Below are 20,739 nucleotides of genomic sequence, written 5' to 3' on the forward strand. Positions count from 1 at the left end.
TCTTTTTCATGTAGCTATCCAATTTTCCCAGCACCACTTATTGAAGAGACTATCTTTCCCCCATTGTATATTCTTGCCTCCTTTGTCATGATTAACTGACCATAAGTGCATCATTTTTGGTGAAAAACATCATGGGTATTTTGATAGGGATAGCTTTGGGTAGATTCCTTTGAGTAATAGACATTTTAACAATATTAATTTGTGCAATCCATCAACATGGGATATATTTCCATTTCTTTGCATCATCTCTAATTTCTTTTTTCAGTGTTTTATAGTTTACAGAGTATAGGCCTTTTTCTCTGCTTGGTTAAGTTTATCCCAATGTATTTTATTCTTTTTGTTGTGATTTTAAATGAGATTGTTTTCTTGCTTTCTCCTCCTGATTGTTAGTTATTAGTGTACAGAAAAGCAAAAGATTCTTGTATATTAATCTTGTATTCTGCAACTTTACTGAATTCATTTATTACTTCTAATAGTTTTTGAATAGAGACTTTATGATTTTCTATATATAGTATCATGCCATCTGCAATTAGTGACAGTTTTACTTCTTTCTTTCCAGTATGGATGTTTTTTATTTCTTTTTCTTGTCTGATTGCTGTGGCTAGGACTTCCAATACTAGGTTAAATAGAAGTGGCAAGAGTGGACATCCTTGTCTTGTTACTGACTTTAGGAAAAAAAAAAAAAAAACTTTTAGCTTCTCACCATTGAGTATGATATTAGCTGTTGGTTTGTCATAAATGGTCTTTATTCTGTTGAGATGTGTTCCCTCTATACCAACTTTGATGAGAATTTTTATCATGGATGGGTGAAGATAGAGCTGGAGATGAATGGGCTAGAGCCAGAGCCAGATGTGAACCTGGACTTCTATGTTTAGTGGTCATAACTCACCTATCAGAGATGGGTGTATGTCCCAAGGTGCTGGAGCAGAAGCCCTTAGGATCAGGTCCAAGCTGGTTCCATTCCCTCAAAGTGTGTGCTCTCCCTGGCAACAGTGCCTTTGAGCCACTGAAGCAGCACTGAAGCAAGAGAGGCTGGAGTGGGTGCCTCGTGCAAGCTTGGGCACATACTAGGCAAGTTCTAGCACAGTCAGAGCTCCAGAGAGCTCCCAATCCACCATCTTTGTGAGTGCCCTCACCCTTTCAGATGCAGTGCCATGTCCAAGTAGGCTCTATTCCCCCAAGTGGGCACTCCTCCATAATGGCAGTGTTTGTCCTAGTGAGGAGCTGTGCTGGAGCTAAAGGGGGAAGAGCTGGCACTGTGTGGACAAGGCACACGCTGAGATGGTCTTGGTACATCAAAGAGACTGCCAGACAGTTTCAATCTGTTTCATCTACCTTGTTCCTGGGAGTAAGTAATAAGCAACCATTTTCCCATTCTTCACAAGAGGAGTCTTAGTTTCTTACAGCCTTCCTGTAAGTCCCATTGGTTTTTAAACCAGCTAAGGGGACTCATCTTCCTGATGTCAGACCCCAGGACTGGGGTACATGATATGTGGTTAGAATCCCTCACTCCTCAGAGAGGTTCTCTAAGCCTGTGATATATTCCACCCCTTCTGTGTCTTCTTCTGGGGGCACACAGTCTGATGTGATTGCTTCTCTTTTCCTAAGAGAAGATTCTCCATGTGGATCTTTCTTTATAACCTTGGTTGTAGAATAGTCTTTCTGCTAGTCTCCAGTTTGTTTTCAGTGCGAATTGCTCCACATGTATTGTATTTTTAATGTGTTCATAGGGGAGGTAATCTCTACATCCTCCTGCTCTGCCATCTTGAGGTACTCTTTTTTTTTTTTTTTTGTATTGATAAGGGTTATTGGGGATGGACAGATCTTTTGCTCTTTGCCTATTTCAGCAGCCACACCAAGTGTAAGTGCTGAGAATAAGGAAATATGATGTTATATCCATCATCAGTCCTCTCAGGGATGCTAGAAAATTCTGATGCATCTACTCTGTAGACTAATTATCTCCAAAGTTTTCCACTTCAAATTTTCATATATTAATATTGCCGTCATTTGAATAATTCTAATTAGTTTTCACTATGCACCACCAATACCACTATCATTATCAAAATTAACCATTATTTTGGTATCTTTATGATTAATCACAAGACATTCAGACATTTAGTAGTCAAATAACTAATTTGTGTTGAGTACTTTCATTAATTTCCATTTATAGAAGAAGAAATTGAACAACAGGGATATTGTATACATTTCTAAATGTCTATTTTCATACTTGTTTAATCTGAAAATTGAGTTTAGGCTTTCTGAATTCTTGGTTAACAGGAATAACTTCCCAGTATCAATAGAAATTTGCACCATTTAAAAATCTATTGATACAAATATTGTATTTGTAACATCAGTAGGAATTTGGGTTGGGATCTATCAATAACTATCAAAAATTATGTAACTCTTTGAAGACCCAAAATAGAATTCTTTATCTGTTGTTAAAATGTTTCATTTTATAGGATATAGTATAATACCTAAAGCTAAAGTAGTATTATTCTTTTCTAGGTAGTTCCATTACATGGAAATGGCACTTTTTAAACTTGTAAATGATGATTTAGAAAAGGCAAGACTCATCAAATATCATGTTTACGTGTACTTTTAAGACAATGGATCAACTTTAACATTCTTATACCGACTTTAAAATCTGCAAATTTTCTTTGCACAAATTTCACCTTTGTAAAATATAATATATTATCAATACATAAAATTATCAAATTTTATCAAAATATAATTATTTTAATTCAACCAATTAAATTTTAGCACATTTTTAAATTCTCAAAAATTTTCTGTTTTATTAGTTTTATACTTTTAATGCAACATATTAAATGTATTTTGTATTTTCAATGCAGTTTTCAATTCAATAATGAATAAAATATAGTCCCTCTTCTCTGGGAGTCCTCTGTATAATTGGAGAGTCAGACATAAATGGATAACAAAACAGTGTATTATTTGCCATGAAGGTAAATTATGGAAGGTGCAGTAGTAATAGTAAGAAAGAAGAGGCTAATTATTGGCATTGGATAAAGGTCAGAAAGCCCTTTGTGGTGGAGACAACATCTAATGTGATTACAGTTTACCATGAGAATAAAAATATACAATTATCTAGGATTAAGTAGATTCATAGAAAAGAGGGAAAATGTCCATGTCTGTAATTTAGACACATAATACGTGATATACAATGTGAGCACTAATAGTTCTCTAAACAAAAATATTAATAGTGACAGCATTTTGACAGCTTTCAATGTTAAGAATATTATTCTCTGTCAATAATATTTTTAATGGAAAGATAGAATAAAACATTTGAATATGTTTTAAAGAGATATTCTGATTACTAACTCTAGGGATAAGTGTAACAGATTTGTAATAAAAGCAAGTTAAAACCCAGAATGGCTTCCTCTCAACAATCTCTATTCTTTAAGGAATGCACGGAAATGAGACTAGATTAAAAAAAAAACTAAAAAAAAATACAAAAATATAGGTAAGTCTCTTGTCTTTGCATCTGACTGTAGACACAAAGAAACATTGGCAAGGAAAAGAATAGTGAATTAAAGGAAAAAAAACACCCCAAATTGAATGAAACATTCTATTAAAAGAACTTAATTGTCAGATATTATTAAAGACATTTTAAAAAGATATTTTTCTCTGATGAGGTTAACAAAAATTAAAATAAGGGCAAAACCTAGTGTTGGTTCAGGCTCTTCCAAATATTTATGAGAATTTCAATTGGTACAATACTTTTGGAACACATACACTTTCCCTATTCTAGTTCTGGAAATTTACTTTGAAGATATTGTCTTACATATGTGTGTTTATGTTCAACATTAACCGATGTATAACAGATGTCATGCAACAAAACAGGTTACTAATGTGAGAGAAGGTAAATTGAAGAAGCTCTGTAAAACCTCCTAGTGTCAGGATTTCACACAAGTTTTTGTGCTTTTTTTCCCCCAACATTTTAACTCTCAAATGCAATGTATACAATTTACTAGTATAAATTAATAAATTTAAATGTGGCTCTCCCTCAGATTCACAAGACAAAATTCATGAATCACATCAAAGACCATGAGAAGTTCTGCAGACAATACTCTCACTGTTTTGCACATCCTGCCTATGATGGAATCCTTTTAATATTTATTAATATCAAAGATAATTAGTAGTCTGAGGAATGCACTTTGCAAAGTACTGAGCTATGTCACAAACCTTATGAAGACATCTATTTTAAGCAAAAGTTAAGGACCCTAATCAGGAATTCTTCATCCCAAACAAAATAATATACCTTGGTAGAGAAGTCACTTCTTTTTCTTTACTAAACAATCCTGAACTGGTCAAATACATAAGCACATGCATGGAGATTCCTGAGTCTCCAAAGTAAATCTATAGATGTAGTGCAAGAAGGACAGTATGGGGCACAATTACTGTGCTCAGTTTATCCTAGGACTATGAAGCATAAGATAAATAGTTGTGCGCACACATCAATTTGTCATCTTTACATAGCTGCGTTGGAATTTTCCTATCTGACGCTGTCAAGATTGGATGAAACATCACATATATCAACAATATTAAGTACAAAATATGCATAATTGGAGGTCAGGGTGTGATTAAAGTTAAAGCCAAATTGGATTCACATCATAGACCATAAATGACAGGTTGAGAAGTATAATGTTATACATTATTTGATTTTATCAAATTATTTTAATAATATTTTAATAAAATTTATAAAATTTGTCAATCTGTATTTTCTGGATATTTTACATGAATGTGTATGACTGATAATAATGGAAAAAGAAAAGCACTCATTTTAGAAATATTTCCCTCAAAAATAATTTTTAAATGTATTAGCACTTAAAATCCTCATGCTACACTGATGTCACATGCATAAGAATGATTTTCATTTTAACAAAACTTGTCAAATGTCTATTTTCTGTGCCAAGATCTTTACCCTGTGGTGCCTTTGTTTCATGGAGCCACTTCTTTCAAATGCCTGTGTCTCTTGACATTAGCATAATGCTTGCATATAAGTAATAATCAATTATCAGTCTAAAATCAATGGATATAAGAAGCAAATTATCCTTCCAGTGATTGCCAATTACACCAACTCTATGTAATATACTGTGGTACACAGATGTTGTGAGGTGCTATGATGGTTAATTTAATGTGTCAATTTGAATGGTTTAAGGGATGCCCAGATAGCTGATAAAACATTATTTTGGGGTTTATCTGTGAAGATGTCTCATGAAGAGATAAACATTTAAATCAGTAGGTTGAATAAACAAAATCTGCCTCAGCAATGTGGTAGATGGCTACATCATCCAATCCATTGCGACATTGATGTTTCTGCCCTTGGTTGTCAGAGCTCCTGGTTCTCATGCTCTTGGACTTTGACTGAATTATACCACCAACTTTCCTGGATCTGTAGCTTGCAAACACCATATAGTCACATATCTAAATCTCCCAAATTGTATGAGCCAATTCCCATAGTAAATCTTCTCATATATCAAAATATCCTATTAGTCTGTTTCTCTGGAGAACTCTAATACAGATGTCACCACCATCTTTTTTTTTTTTTTTAATAAATAATTTATTTATTGTCTGCGTTGGGTCTTCATTGCTGCATGCAGGCTTTCTCTAGTTGTGGCGGGCAGGGGCTACTCTTTGTTGCAGTGCACAGGCTTCTCATTGTGGTGGCTTCTCTTGTTGTGGAGCAAAGGCTCTAGGCACTGGGGCTTCAGTAGTTGTGGCACATGGGCTTAGTTGCCTCACAGCATGTGGGATCTTCCTGGACCAGGGATCGGACCTGTGTCCCCTGCATTGTCAGGTGGATTGTTAACCACTGCCCCACCAAGGAAGCCCCCAAAACCTAATCTTAACACACATGTATATTTTGTCTATTTCCTGAAAACTGTACAAGCATTGCAACTAATGAATTCCACTTAGTATTTAGTACAAGAATTAAATACATAAAATCTATTATATTTCATGAAAAATTTTAGCTTGGACTCATTGCTTTGGAGAAGGAAACTCATTAAATGAAAATGTTAAAATATTTTGAGTAAAATTAGAGTACAGTTCTAGATTTTTCATTAAGTCCATGTTGGGAAAATACAAAATTTGTAAGCAGATATTACAAGTTAAAATATTTGATTTCATATTCTATAATTATCAGTTATATTTTCTAAAAGTACTGTTTGTATATACTTTGTGAATCTGATGCTATGTAACGTACCGAGGAGAGGAGAGGTATTGTATCAAAATGCTGTAAGAAGCCTGGAACTAAGTATATTTTCAAAGTGTTCATGTGAAGAAAGTAACTAACTAAAGCTGTAATATATTTTCATAAAATGTTTTAAATGTTTTGCTCAGGAGAATCTTACTGAACTGAAGAGAATAATAATTGAATTATAATTGAATGCCTTTATAAACCAAGATACATTTACTTTCTATGTGTAAATATTAGAATAAAACATTCAGTTGAGCTTTTTCTTAAACTTTATAGAATATTTTCAGTTCTATAAATAGAAAACTAGGTACCAGATATATCTTATATAGAGTGTGGAAACATTTTTGTGATTATAAAGTTTAAATGAATAATTTACATGCATTAATTAGGAAAAAATGTAGCTAGAAAGGAAGGCCAACTTGTAAAGGTATAAATTCAGTTCTGCTAGGTTTTGTTTTATCTAGACTCCATTGTTACTCTCCCATTCTTTGATTTTGTTAAGGGTTTTCCAAATTTCAAGATTGTTCACACTGACTTATCTTATTAGGAAGCTTTATTTTGTTTCTACTACTCATTTCTCTGCTCCTTTACTGATGTTAGTGTTATTTATTAATGCAATTGTTCTTATTAAATTTTTAAACATAGAAAGTTAGAACTTTGGATATTCAAAGTCAATAAATGTTTTAAAGGTTTATATAGTTCATATATATTTCCATTGTTTTCATAAAATATATAACACATTACTGATAGTCAAGGAATTCCTCTCTCCTAATCATTTTCTTAACTTCCATAGGCAACCATTTGTATGCTTTGGGCTTGAGTCTTTTTCATCTCTTGTTCTCTCCCTATGTATGTATGTATCTATCTATCTTCCCTATTATCTATCTCTGTGTCTATAACTATATCTTACATACAGATATTTATCTGTATATGCATGTTTGTGTCATCTCTCTGTATCTCTGTATATATAATCTACATATCTAAATGTATATCTACAAAACCAGTGCAGACTTTATATGGTCATATATGTGTTTGTTCTTCTGATGAATATTCAATTCATCTTCAGATGGTGCAATTGTATTATGTTTCATACTTACTTTTAAAAAAAATTCTTAGTGACATTAAGTAAATTTTCATATATTTTTATCATTCTGGGTTCTCTTATTTTTTAAAAAAATCATTTGTTAATTTTTATCTGCAACTTATTCCTATTGATGTAAATTCTTTAAAATAATTTTTGGATGGCAATGTTTTACTGTTTTATGTATTTTCTATCATATATTTAAACATGTAGGGTATGTTTTATCACTAAAACCATAGTTTTGTTTAATTTGAAAAATCTACTTATATTTATATATGCTGCTATTGTTGAGTGTTGTTAAATTCATCCTTACAGTAGGCATAAATTAAATATTCCATGTTATTTCTTTTTTCATCTTTTTTTTTAAATTGAAGTATAGTTGATTTACAATAGTGTGTGAGTTTCAGGTGTATGGCAAAGTGATTCAGTTACATATTATATATATATATATATATATATATACATTCTTATTTAATATTATTTTCCATCATGGTTTATCATAGGATATTGAATATAGTTCCATGTGCTCTACAGTAGGACCTTGTTGTTTATCCATTATATATATAATAGTTTGCATCTGCTAAGCCCAAACTCCCAATATTCCCCTCCCCCACCCCTCTTCCCCCTTGGCAACCACAAGTCTGTTCTGTATGTCTGTGGGTCTGTTTCTGTTTCATTGATAGGTTCATTTGTATCATATTTTAGATTCCACATATAAGTGATATCATATGGCATTTGTCTTTCTGACTTACTTCACTTATTATGATAATCTCTAGGTCCATCCATATTGCTGCAAATGGCATTATTTCATTCTTTTTTTATGGCTGAATAGTATTCCATTGTATATATGTACCACATCTTCTTTATCCATTCATGTCTCAATGGATGCTTTCCATGTCTTGGCTACTGTAAATAGTGCTGTTATGAACATAGGGATGCATGTGTCTTTTCGAATTATAATTTTGTCCAGATATATGCCCAGGAGTGGGATTGCTAGATCATGTGGCAACTCTATTTTTAGATTTTTTTGAGAAACCTCCGTACTGTTTTCCATAGTGGCTGCACCAGCTTACATTCCCACCAACAGTGTAGGATGGTTCCCTTTTCTCCACACCCTCTCCAGCATTTGTTATTTGTAGACTTTTTAATGATGGCCATTCTGACCAGTGGGAGGTAGTGCCATGTTGTAGTTCTGATTTGCACTTCTTTCATAGTTAGCGATGTTGAGCATCTTTTCGTGTTCCTGTTGGCCATCTGTATGTCTTCTTTGGAGAAATGTCTATTTAGGTCTTCAGCCCTACTCTGTTATTTCTGATTGTTTTTTCTTTTAGGTTTTTAATTAATGTGCCTTGTATGTGTTTTGGGAGTCCCGTTATGCTCATCATAATAAAAGCCAATACATAAAACGTAATGAATAGTATCTAATTTTACTAGTATGTCTGCTGGTATAAATATGAACAAATTGCATATGTTTAAGTCTCTGAAGATTTTTATTCTTTTTTGGTGACAGTTTCCATTTTTATTAATTATACATTATTCTAAATTGCCATACTTTATATGTCTTGATATTAGATGGGGCATGTCTGTGTTAATCTGTTCTTTTAGAATTAATTTGAGTAGTCCTACAACTTCACAATTCCTTATGAAATTTAAAATTACTAATTAAATACTTACATTTTTATTGAATTTTTTTAAAATTGTGTTAAATTTATAAATGAATTTGGTAGAAATTGACATCTAAACAATTTGTACCTTTCAACTCATACAAATTATTTACCCTTTTTTATTTGCTCTTTGTGTAAAAATCTTACACATATTTTGTTAGATATATTCCTAAGAATCATTTATTTTGGAGCTTTCATTAATATAATCCTTTTTAAATTAAATTTTCTGATTTTAATTGCTGGCAAGTAGAAATGTTACAGATTTTTGTATCTTTGTCTGACTTCTGCCAAAACTGATAAACTCACTTATTAATTCAAATACTTTGTCATTGGATTCTCTTGAATTTACTGTGCTGAAAACTTTATCATCTGTAAATTAATGCAACTTTTCAATATTTACTTTCTATTCCCCATGCTTTTTAGTTGTCCTCTCATCCTCTCTCCCCTCATTCTTCTTATCCTCCTCTTTCTGCTTTCTTATTTTTTAAAAGTTATTATGTTTAATAAGGACTTAGGACTTAAACTAAAATATCAAAGAGGTTGAGGAATATAGGGTATTTTTAATCTCTAAGATATTAATACCCCTTAGGTCCTTATTGTTCTTTGTCCTCTCCCTGTGCCTCCTCCCCTTTTCCCTGGAATATTGTTGTTTGTACTAGATATAATGTTTCCATTTCATATTTTTCTTTGATTCAATAAAATTTAGACATTCTCTTTTAAATTTCAGACAAATAGATTTGGGGAGGTAGGAGTACTTAGGTGATTTAGGTTTGTAAATGTTTTTGGAAAAGAATGTTCTATCTCCATTGATTTGCATGCAAGCTTTTAGTTGTGTTTTTCAAATATATTCTACATTTTCTTACTTTTTGTCAGAGTATATGTTTCAAAGCAAGGAATTTTAAAATTTATAGTTTTATGAATTTTTCACATCTTTACTGAATTGTCTCAAAATTTCCTTTCTGTATTTCAATTTAAGGTATATTTGTTGCATAAAAATGTTTGATTATTTTATCTTCATGGATAGTATTCATTTAATCATTAGTTAAATATTCACTCTTACTCTCACTTATTTTTATCTCAATTCTGTTACACTGCAGTTGATAGTGATGTATAAACCTTTTTGAGGGTTGGAAATATTTGCCATGTTGATAGATAAATATAGATATTGATATTATTTATTTGTTTAAAGATAATACTTATTTAGCTAAGCAATGTACTGACCAAGTTCTTTGTCATTGTGTCATGTATCTAATTCTGCATTTCTGTTTCTTTTTCTGTTTTTTTCTAAGGCTCAACTTTCTGGTTTTATAATAGGTTTTATTTATATAACCTATTATACTTCAGAAAAGTCAGAATTTTCAAGTACATAGAGATCATTACTGATTTATCTATACTAAATTTGTGGACACCTTATCTATTACATAAAGCATGTTAGGTGTATAATTATAAATGATTGACAAGTCCTTTTTTAACAATTTTTTAAAAAATTTGGTGAAATATACATAACAAAATTTACCCCTGTACAGTTCAGCGGTATTAACTATATTCACATTGTTGTGCAACCATTAACTGCCCTCCATCTCCAGAACTCTTTTGTTTTGCAAAACTAAAGCTCTGTATCCGTTAAATACTAAATACCTGCCCATTCTTCCCTTGCCCCTACCCCTAACAACCACCACTCAACTTTCTGACCCTGAATTTAACTACTCAAGGTACCTCATATACATTGAACCAGGTAGTATTTGTCTTTATGTGAGTGGTTTATTCCATTTAGCTTAATATCCTCAAGGTTCATTCATGTAGTAACTGTATGTCAGAATTTTCTTCCTTTTTAACAGTGAATAATATTCTATTGTATTTATATACCACATTTTCTCTATACATGTCTCTGTTGATGAATACTTGGCTTGCTTCTATCTTTTGGATACTGGGTATAACGTTGTTATGCTCATGGGTGTACAGATATCTCCTCGAGACCCTGCTTTCAATTTTTTGGTATATGTACCTAGAGGTGGAATTGCTGAATCATATGGCAATTCTAATTTTAAGTTTTTATAGAACTGCCATACTGTTTTCCATAGCAGCTACACTATTTAACATTCCCATTAACCTTATAGAGGATTCCAATTTCTCCACATCCTAAGCAGTACTTATCTGCTGTTTTTTGCTTTGCTATGTTTTATAGTAGCCATCCTAATGGGCTTGAGGTGGTATCTCACTGTGGTTTTCATTTGCGTTCCCTAATGATATTGAGCATATTCTCATATGCTTGTTAGCCATTTGTATATCTTCTTTATAGAAATTAATTGAAATGTTTTGCCCATTTTTTAATCAGGTCATTTATTTTTGGTCATTCAGTGAAAGGAAATCCTCTTGGTTTTCATTTCATAAAAGTTCTTATACAATGCAATACACACACACACACATATACATATACAGAGAAAGGATAGTGTTTTAATATAATAGTAGAATATGATCAAAATGATATAGCTACATTTAAATTTTATGAAGGTATGTTATTATAATCCAATGCAATAATAAATTTTCCAAAGAAAATAGTAAATAGTATATGAGAGGCTACACTGAAAATATTTTCCTCAGTCACCAATTTAAGTCATTTTTGGTAAAGAAGTACTGAATACATTCTGTGATAAAAGTTTTTTTTGGTCAAAACTCAGGGGCCACTAAGGAATGTAGTATACTCATTTTCTTGCTTTTTTTTCCCCTTCAAATATATTGTGATTAAAGTAAAACACTACAAACATATTCAAGTATAATGATAAGGTAGCAAAAAATTTAAATGTTGAAGAAATATTATTTCTAAAATAAACTGAAATACAAAAATGATTATTAAAATATTAGATTACTAATGTTAAAATTTATTAATATAAACAAAACCATAAATTCTTGGATTTGAAAGTAAAAATTACATTGATCTTTATACCAAAGGGTAGAACTTTGAAAATATCACCATAATAGCAGAAAAAATAATGAAAATGAATTATAAAATAATATGCACTTAAAATAATAAAGGGGAGGGACTTCCCTGGCATTCTAGTGGTTAAGACTCCCCGTACTTCCACTGCAGGGGTCACGGGTTCGATCTCTGGTTGGGGAACTAAGATCCCGCATGCCATGCAGCACAGCTGAAAAATAAAATAAAATAAAATAAAATAAAATAAAATAAAATAAAATAGGAAATGCATGCAGATATAAACATTATAAAATAGTATATTTAATTTGATATAAGCACATTCTAAAGTCTCAAGTAAATGATTTGTCAAGAAAATAAAAAATTTAAAAATTTGTGTGAAGCAGAAGCAAGTGTAGATGGAATTTGTAATCTATAATGATCATAAAACCAAAACCAAAACAAACAAAAATATAAAACCAAACAGAAACTTAGTATATTTTAAGACAGAAAGCTTAGGTTTGGCCCCAAGACACTGAAATTTAACTGACCTCAACTAATCCTAAATTCTACAATTAAAAATGTGTTTTTTCTTTAATATACTTGACAGTATTGAAATTAAAAACAGCTTAGAATAATTGGTGAAAATAGAAAACTCTCAGATGTCTTTCATTTTTACCATCATCCATCTGTGAGCCACATCAAAAATTACACTTAATTTGAGGCCACATTTTCCAGCTGATTTCTCTATTGGAGCAAATTTTATATTTATGACTATGTGAGTATTATCTACACATGGACATTTGTATGGTCCAGTGGTTAAGGATATAGGTTTCCAAGTCAAAATGTCTGATTAAATTTGCTTTGCCACTTATTCACCATCTAAACTGAAGCAGATGTCTTAAGTTTCTAAATCTGTATATTTTTATTTATAATATAGGGGCTATGATGATAATAAATGCCCATCTATCATAGAATTACTGTGAAGACTACAGAGTTTGCATACATGAAGTCATATATACTCTCAAAAGTTCATGGTAAGAAAACAGATCTAGCAAAGAGGATTGACTAGCACAACAAGGTTTGGTTGTGAATGTGGGTCTAAAGCCCAGATCTACCACTTACCAATTTCTTATGGGCTAGTTGTGCTATAAATTTGTGTGTTTATATTTAAAATAGGGATATTATTTATTTCATTTCCCAATGATTGTTTTAAGGTTTTAATGATTTAATTCATGTAAAGGGCTTAGTACAGGGACTAGTAAAGAAACAAAATCAGTATCAACTACTGTTTAAATAAATTATAACCATCGAAATGTTGTTTCCTGAATATCTTCCTTTATTCACATGTAGCTCACCCTCACTGTAGACCCAATTCTTGTCTCCCACTGTCTGTGGCTCCAGCTGTATATACATGGCTGGTTAAAGGATGATTGTGAAAGCACAGACACACATAACACAAGTATAAGACACAATACTTGTGTGTGTGGACACATATTTACTGCATACAGATTATGAATATGTTCATCTAGTTTATTTGAATTCTTCCTTAGCTGCCTCATAGTATCATGACATGATACTCTATTCAGGCTGTGACTTGGAATTATTCATTCATACACCAGTATGATTCAGCAGCCTTATGGTATGTCAATTTGATAGATTTTGTATGCTACTAAAATTGTTATTTATATTCCCTAGTTTTTTTACAATTTTTTTTATTGTTTTAAAACAGTTTCAAATATTTAGAAGAGATTTATAGGCAAATCAACAGCTTTGCAAACATCATTCAAGGTTTCTAATATAATTTGCTCCCAGTTCTAAAAACATTGTCATTTGATACAATGTGTTATGTTAATTCATGGAAAAAAAGAAAAATAACACATAAAATGAGATATATTTTATTATAATAAATATGAAAACATAGTTTTATTTAACTGACAAACATTTACTGGTATTATAAACAATTTAGAAAGATAAATGCCATTTTTAATGAAGATTTTCTCTCAGTTGTGTTATGAAACTAAATACCACATGAACTTGTCAGAACCCATCAAATTTTATACAAAGTGTTTTTCACTGGGTAAATTCTAGAAGTTCAGAATGGAGTCACTGTGTCTCCTCTTTAGGGTTTTAAAAATACAAAATTTACCTAATTTACCTACATTGTGATTCAAGGACACTTCGTAAGAATGATGTTAAAAAACAAACATGGAATTTAGTTTTAGACAGTAGAACAAAAACTTTTCCTTTTTAGTTAAATTGCAGTAAACTGTAATGTCAATGAAAGTTTACCTAAACTTTGTTAAATTATCAAGCCCATAGTTTATTTTTAAATGCATCAGATTTCACATTATCACATACATCACATGGCACCTTAATTTTATTCTATTTCAGAATTATGAGTCACTTTGAATAATTTTCTTAATATTAATTTTATAATGTGTAATATATGCTTGTTTAGCTACAATGGCCATTCTTAATGTGTTTTAAAATCCATGTCAATCAGTTTTTAATTTCTTCTAAAGAGGAGCATATGTTTATGATCATGTATTTGCTCTAAATTGTGTTTAATGTTATAGAAAATTGAAATAAATTAAATAAATGGCTCGAATGCAATGGTTTATTAGATATGAATATTAAAGTAGAATGATTTACTATATGTTATAATATCTATTTCAGTAATGCAGTACATAAATGTAAAAATATTTTCAAAATATGTTTGAGTGTAAATTGTACCCAACATTTAAGCTTGATGTCAGGCCAACTCCATTTGTTTACTAGATGCTCTATTATTCAAATCAGAAAATAGAAACGTATGAAATGAAAGTCAACAAAAATATGCCTTCTGAATCTAGGCAGGATGTATCTGAATGCAGAGATCACAATTTACTTACCAGGTGAATATGCCTGGGACTGGAACACTGTTATTTCTTATTCCAGGGTAGAAATTCCCAGCCAGGAACTGATTCTGTCCTCCACCACAGTTTATATACTTTGAATTTATTTCTTTTAAATATATGGATCTATATTCTAATTCCAAATTTGAGCAAATTATTCTTGTTAATACTTAAAAATCTATACCATAGTACTAACCTATATTTGATAAAATTTGTGAACAGGTTAAAATTTTTTTTTGTTTTGTTATTCAGCAATTATAGTGAATGCCCGTAATATGCAAGACACTTTGATTTTCTTTGGGTCCTAAAAGTGAATCAGGCATGGATCATTTATTCAAGGAACTCATAGCATTTTAAATTAAATAACTACGGTGTTCAGAGAAAAGTGAAATTATGTTATTTAATGGGATCAAAAAATTCTTCACTGAAATGTAGTTTTATCAAGCTGAATCTTGGAGGAAGGGGTGAAACATGTATGGAAGGATTTACATACATTTAATTCAGAGAGAAGGAGCAGTATGTGTAGAGGGATGCTATTGGCTGGACCACAGGAAGCAGTAAGAATGTATGATAGGAAAGGTTTTGTAGGAATTTCAAAGACAGGCTAAAATATTCAAGTATTATTCACCATGCCATTGGAGGACCTTAAAAATGCTTTCACAGTGAACAAAAAGATCAGCGTTATCCTGCTGGAAAATTAATTAGGCATCAACTCTGCAAAGTACTTAGAGAAAGAAAAACCAAATATCATGAAACATGTACTATGATAAAGCACATTCTTTTCCCCAACTTTCTATTTCCTGAGTATTCATTCTTTTTTTTTTTTTTTTTTTTTTTTGCTTAAAACAACACAGATTTATTACCTTATGATTTTTTTTTCTTTAGGAACTTTTATTGATTGACAATCAATAAACTGCACATATTTAGAGTGTACAATTTGATATTTTTTCTTATTAGTAATGTATATATGGCAATCCCAACCTCCCAATTCATTCCTCCCAAGCCCGCTTTCCCCACTTGGTGTCCATATGTTTGTTCTCTACATTTGTGTCTCTATTTCTGCCTTGCAAACTGGTTGATTTGTACCATTTTTCTATATTCCGCATATATGTGTTAATATATGATGTTTGTTTTTCTCTTTCTGACTCACATCACTCTGTATGACAGTCTCTAGGTCCATTCATACTGAGTATTCATTTTTTAATTGAGTAAGGATAGATTAGATGACAAGACCAGACCTGTAAAAATGAAATAAATTCAGTTGATTGTAGAAAATCAAACAAAAGGAAAAAACAATTTTCAGCAAATATTGCAAATGCCCATATTTGTTCACTTGAAAATATAATTTATACTCATTTAAAATGTACATTTGCTGGGTGTACAATTCTAAGCCAAGAGTTTTATTTTTTTTTCTCTCAGAATGTAGAATTTATAATTCCATTGTCCTCTGTCTTACATTGTTTCTGTTGATGTGGTACTTTTCTTCTTTTAGGTAATATGAATTGTACATATTTTCTCTGAGTTTACTTTTTAAAAATTACTATATTATTCATGTGTGTGACTAGAATAGCTTTACAGTATGTCTTTTTTTATTTTTTTATTTCTTGGCTGTGTTGGGTCTTCGTTGCTGCATATGGGCTTTCTCTAGTTGTGATGAGCAGGGTCTACTCTTCGTTGCAGTGCGCAGGCTTCTCAGTGTGGTGGCTTCTCTTGTTGCAGAGCACAGGCTTTGGAGTGCAGGCTTCAGTAGTTGCAGCATGCAGGCTCAGTAATTGTGGTATGTGGGCCCTAGATTGCATGGGCTTCAGTACTTGTGGCACATGAGCTCAGTAGTTGTGGCATGCTGGCTCTAGGGTGCGTGGGCTTCAGTAGTTGTGGCTCTTGGGCTCTAGAGCACAGGCTCAGTAGTTGTGGCACACAGATTTAGTTGCTCCACAGCATGTGGAGTCAGACTGAGGCTTGAACCCACGATCCTTGCATTGGCAGGCGAATTCTTAACTACTGTGCCACCAGGGAAGCCCCTGTGTATTAGTTTTCTAGTTTTTGTTTGTTTGTCTGTAGTTTCCATAGGGTATTATTTGCACACAATTTTGTCATTCAAAAATAATGACAATTTTAATTCTTTACCAGTCTTAATTTCATTTCCTTTGGTTTTCTTTTATTTGCATAGGTGACCTTTAATACAATATATTAAAAAAGTGAAGAAAAAATGGAAATTATTTTTTTCTTTTCAAACTCAGAGGAAAACTGATTTTTCTTAAGTAGAATTTTAGTTGCATATTTTTATATCTTCCCAGATTGAAGAAATTCCTTCTATTCTGAATGTTTTTTAGATTTCTTTTAATCATCATGTGTTTGTTTTATCAACTATTTCAATGTATTTATTTAGCAAAAATATGTTGATTTTTTCTTTATTCTGTTAATATGCTGGATTACTTTGAATGATTTTTGAATGTTAACTAATTTGATTTTTTGTAGTAAACCCTACATAGTCAGGAAAGAGTTTTATGTATTTCTGGATTATGTTATGCCATAGTTTATTTAGAGTTTTTGAGTTTATATTAACAGAGCATATTGCTTTTACATTTGTTTTTCCTGTCAGATTTTGGTATATGGTTATTCTCCGTATAAACTATGTTCTGTCTGCTTTGATAAATAGTCCATGTGTTCTTGAGAAGGATGTGTATTCTGTGCATGCTAGATATAGTGTTACAAAAGGACCTTCTTTAGTGATTATCTAGATGATTTGACAGTTGAACAGATGTGGATTACTGATTTTAGCAAATTTCAAAGCCTAATTCTTCAGTGCTGACACAGAGAGAACATTTTAAAAAATATTGGTTTTGGTCTTTAAATGGATGCATCAAGTCTTTAAAAAGAATAAATCAATGTTAATGAATTCATATAGCTAAACAAATGTTGAATTCACCTGTAAATGGATTTCTGGGAAACAAAAAAAATGCTGTGGAACATATTATAAACCTTTTCTTTTCCTTGCAGTCATTCAATTATTTAGACGTGTGTCCCAGTCTAGGCCTAATTATTATTATATAACAGAAAAAAAAATCCCTCTGAAATCATTTGATATGTCTCTGGGAAACAGAGGTTTCACAATTATTCTCCTTTTGTTTGTGTTTCCAGTGAGTCTTTAACATATAGTACCCTCCTTTTGTTCTGAAAATATGAAAATAAAGAGTAAATATAGGAGACAAATATCCTTATTAGAAAATAAGTGGAGAATTTGATTTAGCTTGAGAGCCAAATGGACCTGTTGATGGAAATAATCAACAAACAATCTCTAGTAGGAATAGAAAAGTGTTTTATTTGAGCCAAACTGAGGACTGTGGCCCTTGAGACAAATTCAAGAAGCACTTGAATTGTGTTCTGCTGGACTACAAAATAGATGAGGCTGATAAAGGCAAAAACCTTGAAAGTCCAGAACTTATTTGTCAAAAATTAGGATTGGAGGTTGCAAGAAGTAAGGGTGCTTGTTAAGTAAGAATTGATTGGGGTCCAAAATGGTTGCATAGTTAGAAGGGAGACCTTGAGGCCATAAGGTTGCTGCTAGCAGATATTGTTTGAGAATGGCTGCTCACATCCTTGAGTGTGCAACAATTCAGAAAATCAAGTGCTCAGTAATGCAGGAATGTGTCTAAAACCACATCCACAAAAATCAAATGTCATTCAACCAGTCAGTCAATCCATGTAACCACAGTGGCCACCCAGCTCCATTATGAATGCCTGAACCACAGTTACTACATTTTGATTTTTAAATGCATTTTTTCTTTAATAGTTAAAGTAGACACACAATGTATGTTTAATAGCCACAAAACAGGCTGTTCTAGTTAGCATAAAGTTTAATTCATGTATAAGGCAGAATTACTTCTCCATACCTTGATATGTGAAAAGCTCTTCCACCAAACCTATTAAATGAAGTTCAGCATTTGGCACCCTTAGCTTCTTAGTGACAGACAGCCTAGATAGGATAGGACACAGTGTAAAGGAAAGTTGACAGGTGCCATATTTGAGAAAGCCACTCCCAAGTAGGAATAGCACAGATATTAGGCAATCATATTGTATTGCTTCACCAATGCTACAGTACTGCTTTGTAACAAACACTCCCAAGCTTAGTAGTCTCAAACAACACATGTTTTTCTCTATTACACGTCTCTGTATCAGTAGGGTGGCTCTGCTTCAGGCTACTGGCCAACTTAACTTGGCTTCAGGCTGCAGTAGGTTTCAGGTCTGTTCCTAGGTCTCTGCATTCTCTTTGTACCAGCACCTAGCTAAGCATGCTTTTCTCATGACAGATCATTGAAGCACAGACTAGAAACAATTCTTCTTAAAGCCCTGGCTCAAAACTGGCTTGATAAGTCTGCCCATATTTTCTTGCCCAAAGCAAGTCATGTAAATACAGACAAATCAGTGGGACTGAAAAGTATATAAAACAAAGCATGTGGAGCATTAAAAGCTCATATAGCAAAGTGAATATGTAATTCCAGTATAGGGAGAGAGTAGAAAACTGAGGATAATAATCCACCCCCACCACACACACACACCTTGTCATTCTGTCCAAATTTAGGACAGAAGATACACCTCCTCAGTAGGGAAATGAGGAAAAAGTAAGAGGCTTAGGGTTACTAATGTATCTCTGTTCACGGTATAAAAATATCAATAACAGGGAAGAAAAATTCACCTTTAAAAACTAGTACATAATTATTGCTATACTGAGTAAAGATAATACAATCAGCATAAAAACAAGTTTGATTTAAATAGGGCCTTTTCAGAGAGTCAGGAAAGATTATTTCATCTTAACTGAAAATGAGAGACAACGATTATTTTATATGTCAAAGATCACACACATTGCAATTTCTACAGGCCTTATTCCTTCACAATTTAAAGAAATTTAGAGGAATTGAAACAAGGATTCCCCCATTGTTCTACTTTGAAGTTATTACGTCACGGATTTTGCTCCAAAATTTATGTTAGGACTAAGAACTTTTATAGAATTTGGACTTTTAACAAGAAAGTACAATTCCAAGATTCATTGTGTGTGGGTAAATTGACTGTCTCATTTTTGGAAACTGCTCGTTTTACTATAATACAGGAGAATTTAACTGGACAAAACAGTGGTATGTACGTTGTCAGATTATCAGCTCAAACACTTTTCAGGGATGATAGTTTTTTTAAAAAAAACTTAAATGAGGCTAAAAAAGGGAAATATAAATATAGAAAGAGATTAAGTTTTTCTTAAATGCCTTTTTTGGAGTATATTTAAAAATAACTCCTAGAATGAATAATGCTTTAAACTTATCTAAATAGAAGCAGAACAAAGAGCCTACTCCTGATTTAGAATCTTTGTTCATTTATCTGCTTTAAAAAATTTTCAAATTTCCTTTGCTTTCAAAAACCCACATAAAACTAATTTACTACCTACAGCACCATTCACAAAAAGCTTTTCATAAAGTAAGCAAAAAATAGGTGATTGTGATTGATGAAAGTTATATTTTGCCTGTAGCAACAGGGATTTTTGTTTTTAATATAGATTCTTGCTGAAACTTTTTAAAGATTACAAGCTACTTTTGTTTTATTAAGGTGCCCATATCCATTCAATATTAATAATATTGATATTTTAAAGTTAATAAATTTTATCAGCAACAAAATAGCACTTTTTAATTTAATATGTTAACATTGATGTTATTTCTTATAAAAAATTCAGGACAGCTTACAAGACATTCAGTCCAGCTCTGTGTAAGATAAATATTATATGTACCACAGGTACATTGTGTAATACATGCATATCACATACATATATATCTATAATAACAAGATTCTTATATTTTATGTAATACATTATTAACATAGATTGTGAAAATTAAATAATCATATATTAATTCAAAGAAATAAACAGCAAAGCTAACAGGAAGGTATAGTTATCTATAATGCCAATAGAGAATATAAAATAAAAA

The sequence above is a fragment of the Hippopotamus amphibius genome, chromosome 15, assembly GCF_030028045.1.
Source record: "Hippopotamus amphibius kiboko isolate mHipAmp2 chromosome 15, mHipAmp2.hap2, whole genome shotgun sequence".
Lineage (NCBI taxonomy): Eukaryota > Metazoa > Chordata > Mammalia > Artiodactyla > Hippopotamidae > Hippopotamus > Hippopotamus amphibius.